The sequence below is a fragment of the Procambarus clarkii genome, chromosome 15 (assembly GCF_040958095.1).
Source record: "Procambarus clarkii isolate CNS0578487 chromosome 15, FALCON_Pclarkii_2.0, whole genome shotgun sequence".
Classification (NCBI taxonomy): Eukaryota; Metazoa; Arthropoda; class Malacostraca; order Decapoda; family Cambaridae; genus Procambarus; species Procambarus clarkii.
This window is the reverse complement of record NC_091164.1, coordinates 18167117-18176307: the sequence shown is the minus strand read 5'-3', so window position 1 is coordinate 18176307 and position 9191 is coordinate 18167117.

Below are 9191 nucleotides of genomic sequence, written 5' to 3'. Positions count from 1 at the left end.
GATGTAGGTTAGCTAAGCAGCAAAGTAGTAGGGCATGGAGAAACTATAGGAATAACAGGACACTTGAGAGCAAAGAAAGATACCAGAGTGCCAGGAATAAATATGTCAGGATGAGACGAGAGGCAGAAAGACAATGTGAAAATGACATCGTAAGCAAGGCAAAGACTCAACCCAAGTTGCTGCACAGTCACATCAGGAGAAAAACAACAGTAGAGGAGCAGGTAATGAATATAAGGATAGGGGCAGAAGGATTCACTACAAACGACATGGAAGTGTGTGAGGAACTGAATAAGAAATTCCAGGAGGTCTTCACCGTAGAGCAAGGAGAGATTCTAGAGAAAAGAGAGGGAATAGTTAACCAAGAACCACTAAAAGAGTTTGAGATTACCAGTGGGGAAGTAAAGAAGTGTTTACTAGAGTTGGATGTGACAAAGGCTATATGCCCAGATGGAATCTTCCCATGGATACTATGGAAAGGAGCAGAAGCACTGTGCCTACCACTCTCCATAGTGTATAACAAATCACTGGAAACAGGAGAACTACCAGAAATTTGGAAGGCAGCTAATGTAGTTCCAATATACAAGAAAGGGAATAGGCAGGAGGCACTGAACTACAGGCCAGTGTCCCTAACCTGCATACCATGCAAGCTGATGGAGAAGATTGTGCGAAGAAAGCTAGTGGAACATCTGGAGCGAAAGAACTTTGTAACACAGCATCAACATGGGTTCAGGGATGGCAAGTCCTGCCTCACAGGGCTAATTGAATTCTACGCCCAGGCAACGAAAATCAGGCAAGAAAGAGAGGGGTGGGCAGACTGCATATTTTTGGATTGTCAAAAAGCCTTTAATACAGTACCACACAAGAGGCATGTGAGAAAGCTGGAGAAGCAGACTGGAGTGAAAGGGAAAATGCTCCGTTGGATACGGGAGTACCTAAGAAACAGAAGACAACGAGTCACTGTGAGGGGTGAGATCTCGGATTGGCGTGACGTCACAAGTGGAGTCCCGCAGGGGTCGGTCCTTGGACCAATACTGTTTCTGATATATGTAAATGATCTCCCAGAGGGTATAGAATCGTTTCTCTCAATGTTTGCTGATGATGCAAAAATTATGAGCAGGATTGAAACAGAGGATGATAGTAGGAAGCTACAGGACGACCTAGACAGACTGAATGAATGGTTCAACAAATGGCTGATAAAGTTTAACCCGAGTAAATGCAAAGTAATGAAACTAGGCGGTGGAAACAGGAGACCAGCAACCCGTTCTCGCAAATTCGTAAAGTCAATATTGACTTATTAACTACGTGCATAGGTGATATACTAAACATAATAGATACCCTTAAAAAGATTCATAGAAAACACCGACCTTACCTAACCTTGTTAGTATCTTAAGATAAGCATCTTATTGCTTCGTAATTACAATTATTACTTAACCTATACCTATTATAGCTTAGGTAATAATTGTAATTACGAAGCAATAAGGTGCTTATCTTAACATACTAAGTAGGTTAGGTAAGGTCGGTGTTTTCTATGAATCTTTTTAAGGGTATCTATTATGTTAAGTATGTCACCTATGCACATATTTAATAAGTCAATATTGACTTATTAAATTTGCGAGAACGGGTTGAGACCAGACACAAGATACAGAATAGGAAATGAAGTACTTAATGAAACGGAAAGAGAGAAAGATCTGGGAATTGGTATCACACCAAACCTGTCTCCTGAAGCTCACATAAAAAGAATTACGTCTGCGGCATATGCAAGGCTGGCTAACATCAGAACAGCCTTCAGGAACCTGTGTAAGGAATCGTTTAGAATCTTGTACACGACATAGGTAAGACCAATCCTGGAGTATGCAGCCCCAGCATGAAGCCCGCACCTTGTCAAGCGCAAGACGAAGCTGGAAAAAGTTCAGAGGTATGCCACTAGACTGGTCCCAGAACTAAGAGGCATGAGTTACGAGGAAAGACTGCGGGGAAATGCTGTTGGACTCCACTGGTGACGTCTCGTAAATCTGAGGCCCTCACCTCTCACAGTGACTCGCCGTCTTCTGTTGCTTAGGTACTCCCTTATCCAATGGTGTACCTTCCCTTTCACGCCTGCCTGCGTCTCCAGTTTTTTACTAGTCTCTTGTGTGGCACTGTGTCAAAGGGTTTCTGGCAATCCCAAAATATGCAGTCTGCCCACCTCTCTCTTTCTTGGTTGATTTTTGTTGCCTGGTCTTAAATTCAATTAATCCTGTGAGGCAGGACTTGCTATCCCTGAACCCATGTTGATGCTGTTACAAAGTTCTTTCGCTCCAAATGTTCCACAAGCTTTTTTCGCACAATCTTCTCCATCAGCTTGCATGGTATGCAAGTTAGGGACACTGGCCTGTAGTTCAGTGCTTCCTGTCTATCCCTCTTCTTGCATATCGCGACTACATTAGTAGTCTTCCAATTTTTTAGCAGTTCCCCTGTTACCAGTGATTTATTATACACTATGGAGAGTGGCAGGCACAGTGCTTCTGCTCCTTCTTTTAGTATCCATGGAGAGATTCCATCCGGGCCTATAGCCTTTGTCACATCCAACTCTAGCAAGAGCTTCCTTACATCCCCACTGGTAATCTCAAACTCTTCTAGTGGTTCCTGGTTAACTATTCCCTCTCTTATCTCTGGAACGTCCCCTTGCTCTAATGTGAAAACCTCCTGGAATTTCTTGTTCAGTTCCTCGCACACTTCCTTGTCGTTTGCAGTGAATCTGTCTGCCCCTATCCTCAATTTCATTACCTGTTCCTTTACTGTTGTTTTTCTTCTGATGTGGCTGTGCAGCAATTTAGGTTGAGTATTTGCCTTGCTTGCGATGTCATTTTCGTATTGCCCTTCTGCCTCTCTTCTCAACCTGACATATTCATTCCTGGCTCTCTGGTATTTTTCTCTGCTCTCGAGTTTCTTGTTATTCTTATAGTTTTTCCAAGCCCTTTTACTTTGCTGCTTAGCTAGCCTACATCTCTGGTTAAACCATGGGTTTCTCATCTGCATTTTATTGTTTTCCTTTTGGACCGGGACAAACTTGTCTGCTGCCTTCTTACATATCTGCGTGATGTAGTACATCATGTCTTGGGCCGTCTTTCCTCGGAGATCTGTTTCCCATGTTATATATGTTAGGAATTTCCTTATCTCCTCATAGTTTCATTTCGGAATGCCAGCCTTTTGTTTTCATTTCCCCTCCTCGAGTTCCTTAACCCTTCTTCAACCAGATACCCAAACGTCAGTACACTGTGGTCGCTCATTCCTACCAGGGCCTTGATACCGATATCCCTAATGTCAGAGTCGTTCAGAGTGAAGACTTGGTCAAGTTTCCCTGGTTCATCTTTTTCTCTCATCCTTGTGGGTTCGCTGACAAGCTGACTTAAGAAGTTTCTTGTCGCCACCTCCAATTGTTTAGCTCTCCATACTGTGTGTGTGTGTGTGTGTGTGTGTGTGTGTGTGTGTGTGTGTGTGTGTGTGTGTGTGTGTGTGTGTGTGCGTGCGTGCGTGCGTGCGTGCGAGCGCGCGCGCGTGTGTGTGTGTGTGTGTGTGTGTGTGTGTGTGTGTGTGTGTGTGTGTGTGTGTGTGTGTGTGTGTGTGTGCGTGCGTGCGTGCGTGCGTGCGAGCGCGCGCGCGCGCGCGCGTGTGTGTGTGTGTGTGTGTGTGTGTGTGTGTGTGTGTGTGTGTGTGTGTGTGTGTGTGTGTGTGTGTGTGCGTGCGTGCGTGCGTGCGTGCGTGCGTGCGTGCGTGCGTGCGCGTGTGTATGTGTGTGTGTGTGTGTGTGTGTGTGTGTGTGTGTGTGTGTGTGTGTGTGTGTGTGTGTGTGTGTGTGTGTGTGTGTGTGTGTGTGTGTGTGTGTGTGTGTGTGTGTGTGTGTGTGTGTGTGTGTGTGTGTGTGTGTGTGTGTGTGTAAAAAAAAATATGTTGATTGATTGACAGTTGAGAGGCCAGCCAAAACAGCCACAGCTCAACCCCGGAAGCACAACTAGGTGAATATAATTAGGTGAATACACACCTAGCCTTGCCACAGGCTCGTATCTCATCAAGCACAAGACGAAGCTGGAAAAAGTTAAGGGGTATATTACTAGTCTAGTCCCACAACTAAGAGGCATGAGTTATGAGGAAAAGCTGCGTGAACTGCACCTCACGTTGCTGGAAGACAGAAGCGCTCGGGGAGACATGATCACCACATAGAAAAATCTCAGGGGAATTGACAGGGTTATCTAGAGGTTATCTTGAGATGATTTCGGGGTTTTAGTGTCCCCGCGGCCCGGTCCTCGACCAGGCCTCCACCTCCAGGAAGCAGGCCGTGACAGCTGACTAACACCCAGGTACCTATTTACTGCTAGGTAACAGGGGCATAGGGTGAAAGAAACTCTGCCCATTGTTTCTCGCTGGCGCCCGGGATCGAATCCGGGACCACAGGATCACAAGTCCAGCGTGCTGTCCGCTCGGCCGACCGGCTCCCGACAAAGTAGACAAAGACAAAGGTAGAAAGAAAGGTAGACAAAGATGGATTATTTAACACGGGTGGTACATACACAAGGGGACAGAAGTGGAAGCTGAGTACCCAAATGAGCCACAGAGACATAAGAAAGAACTTTTTCAGTGTCAGAGTAGTTAGTAAATGGAATGCACTAGGACCTGCATTCTTGGACGCTGAGGCTGACTCCATACACAGTTTCAAATGTAGATATGATAGAGCCCAGTAGGCTCTGGAATCTATTCATCAGTTGATTGATGGTTGAAAGGCGGGAACAAAGAGGTAGAGCTCCCCCCCCCACCCCCCGCAAGTACAACTAGGTGAGTACAGACACACACACAGATAGACAATCAGACAGACAGACAGACATACAGAGTGATTCAGACAGACATACAGAGTGATTCAGAAAGACAGACATACAGACGGATTCAGACAGACTGACATACAGACGGATTCAGACAGACTGACACACAGAGTGACAGGCACATTCAGATAGACACGCAATTAGACAGACAGACCTACAGACAGACAGAGACGAAGGGGAATGCGACAGTAGAGAGAACCTGGAGGTGTAAAATACGAGGGTGAGGAGCCCAGTTTGCTTTCTTTATTTGTCTATTTTGATGACATCGTGCTCCACATGTGAGAGTTCTCTCTCCAATTCTTTCAGTAAAACAAAATATAGCCATAAATAGTTTGTAAATTATTTGGAAATAGACGCCATCGTCTCCCCCGGCTACAACACCTTCTGGCCAGGTCTGTCAGTCGCTTCCCCTTTTTTTATAATGAACACTCTGAAGAACTTTAATTAAATATAATTAATCTGCAGTTATTTTTCCATTAGTTTTTTTTATTAGCATTCATATAACAATTTATGTTCATTTGGCTGTCTTTAAGAATTATTAAATACTTAGTGTAATAAAATGTTCTTCCAGTAAATTAAGCGAAGATAATCGTGTTAGAGCAGAACTAGAATTGACTATCAGGCAAATTTGCCCATGAATAAACAATATTCTGATAAATTATATGACTGTACTGTCTTCATTATCATACTCGCCCACAGCCATCATGAAAGACTGTACTGTCATTATATTCATACTTGTGCACCACCACCATGTAGGACTCTACTGTCATAATAATCATTCTCACCCACGACCATCATAAAGGACCGTACCGTTTTTATAGTCATACTCACCTACAACAACCATTAGGCCTGTTCTGTCTCTATAGTCATACTCACCTACAACCATCATGAAGGTCTCTACTGCCATTATAGTCATTCTCGCCGCAGCCAACATGAAGGACTGACCTGTCTTTATAGTCATACTCGCACATACCTATTATGAAGGACTCTACTAGCATTTAATCATACTCGCTCACAGCCACCATGAAGGACCGTACTCTCTTTTTAGTCATTCTCGACCTCAACCATCATGCAGGACTGTACTGTCATTATAGTCATAAACGCCCACAACCACTATGAAGGACTTTACTGTCTTTATAATCATACTCGCCCACAGCAATCATGAATGACTGTCCTGCCTTTATAGCCATTCTTGCCGACATCCATCATCAAGGACTATACTCTCCTCATAGTCATACTCACCTTCTACCATCATGAAGACAATACTGTCTTTATCGTCATACTCGCCCACAACCACCATCAAGGACTGTACTGTCATGATAGTCATACACGATCACTACCATCATGAAGAACTGTACTGTCTCTATAATCATACTCGCGCACAGCTACTATTACGAACGGCACTGTTATTATAGTCATACTCGCCCATTACCTTCATGAAGGACTCTACTTTCATTATAGTCTTACATGCCCACAACCACAATGAAGGACCGTCCTGTCTTTATTGTCATACTCGTCCACAACCATCATGAAGGACTGTACTTTGGGCCAGCTTATCTTTTCAGTAACTCCAAATCACAATTTACCTGCGAATTAAAGAACATAGGTAATGTTTCCATATACATATAAAGTACAAGTGCGACATGAAATATTGTGTGTGTGTAGTGCTGAGTAAAACACTTACTTTTTTAACACAACTCATTGTATAACCGCCAGACATATCTATCTAAACAGTAAATGGCCAAAAACATGTAATAAATTATTGATATGACGGATACTCAGGAACTCCTGTGGTTGTAGAGGTTGCTTTGGCCAGGCACTAGGATAGCGTAGTCTATCATGCCTGTAGCATGTCACAAAAACTCCAGGAGCCCATGTCTCGTGTTCCTCTATTTACAAGTTCTTTCTCTGTATACATGACTCGCCTCCCTGTATAGGTGGCGTTCCAACAATATCTGCTGGTTCTATCTGTCTTTAGGAATAGGGAGTCAAGCTATATTTTCTGGTGTATTTATTAATATTCAGTCTTAGTGAATACTATTTTATTAAGTTTAAATACTAGACTGAAGTTTAAAGGAAATGAGAGTTAATATTAATGTGTTGTTGATGAAGTTACGAAATCCCATTCTCTGATTTTTAATGGGTAACTGTAGTATGTTAACATGTGGGTCGGATTTCCAACACTATTAAGGAATGTACTGTCTTTATAATCATACTCGTGCACAGCCATCATGAAGGAAAGTTCTGTCTTTATAGTCATACTCGAGCCCAACCATCATGAAGTACTGTATAGGGTTTATAGTCATACTCGCTTACAACAATCATGAAGGACTGTTTTGCCTTTACAGTCATACTCACCCACAACCATCAGGAAGGACTTTACTGTCATTATAGTCATACTCACCTGCAACCACCATGGTGGACTGTACTGTCTTTATAGTCATGCTCACTCGTCCACAACCACCATTAGGATCTCAACTCTCTTTATATTAATACTCGCAGCACAAGCACTATGAAGGACGGTAATGTTTTTATAGGCATTCTCGCAAACAGCCACCATGAAAGGTTGTACAGTCTCTATAGTCAGTCTCGCTCACAGCCACTGTGAGCGCTCAACCATCATTAAGGACTCTACTATCATTATACTCATAGTCGCCTTCAGCCACCATGAAGGACTAAACTTTCTTCATAGTCATACTCGGCCACATCTACCATGAAGGATTGTTCTGTCTTTTTAGTCATACTCGCCATCAGCAATTATCTAGGACTGAAATGTCTTTAAATTCATACTCGCCCACAGCTACCATTTAGGACTGTACTGTCTTTATAGTGATACTCGTCCACAATCATCATCAAGAACTGTATTGTCATTACATTCATATTCTCCCACAACCAGCATCAAGGACTGTATTGACATTATAGTCATGCTCGCGCACAGCTATTATGATGGACTGCACTCTCATTATGGTCATACTCGTCAACAAATATCATGAAGGACTGAACTGGCTCTATAGTCATACTCGCCAATAATCACCCTGAAAGAATGTACTGTCTTTGTAGTCTTATTCGTGCTCAGCCACCATGAAGTACTGTACTGTTTTGATAGGCATACTCGCCGAAACCACTATGAAGGACCGTATTATCTTTATAGTCATTCTCGCCCTCAACCATCATTCAAGACTGTATTGTCATTATAGTCATAATCGCCCACAGTCACTATGAAAGACTGTGCAGCCAACATGATGGAATGTACTGTCTTAATATCATTGTCACCCACATCCATCATGGACTGAACTGACTTTTTACTCATACTCGCCCACAACCGTCATCAAGGACTGTACGACTTTTATAGGCATTCCTACCAACAACAATAATGAAGAGATGTTCTGTCTCTATAGTCATCCTCTCCTGCAACCAACATGAAGGAGCGTGCTGTCGTTATACTCATACTCGCTCACAACCATTATAAAGGACTTTTGTCTTTAGTTTGTCATACTTGCCCAAACCAACTATGAGGACAGTACTGTCTTTAAAATCATTCTCGCCCACAACCATCATGAAGGTCTGTTCTTTCTTTATTGTCATACTCGCCCACGACTCTGATGAAGGAATCTACTGTCTCTATAGTCATACTCGCCCAAAACCATCATAAAGGACTCTATTGTCTTTATAGTCATACTCGCCCCAACCTTCAAGAAGAATTGTACTGTCTTTATAGTCATACTCGCCCTCAACCACCAGTCATACTCGCCCTCAACCATCAGTCATACTCGCCCACAGTCACTATGAAATAAATACTGTACTGTTTTTATAATCACACTCGCCCACTTCCATCATGAAGGACTGTACTGTCTTTATAGACATACTCACCAACATCAACATTGAAGGACTGTGCTGTCTCTTTAGTCATACTCTCCCACAACTATCTTCAAGGACTGTACAGTCTTTATTGTCATATTCTCCCACAACCATCATCATGGACAGTACTGCCTTTATAGTTATACTCGCCCACAATTACAATGATAGCCTGTATAATCTTTATAGCCATAATCGCCAACATCTGTCATCAAAGACTGTTCTATCTTCAAAGTCATTCTGGTGCACATCCCCCATGAAGGAATGTATTGTCTCTTTAGTCATACTCACCCACAACCATCATGAAGGACTGTACTCTCATTATAGTCATTCTTGCCCAGAGCCACTATGAAGGACATTACTGTCTTTATAGTGATACTCGGGCCACTACCTTCATCATTGACTGAATTGTCTTTAAAGTCATACTCGCATTCAGCTGCCTTGAAAGACTGTACTATCTTTATAGTTATACTCGACTACGAC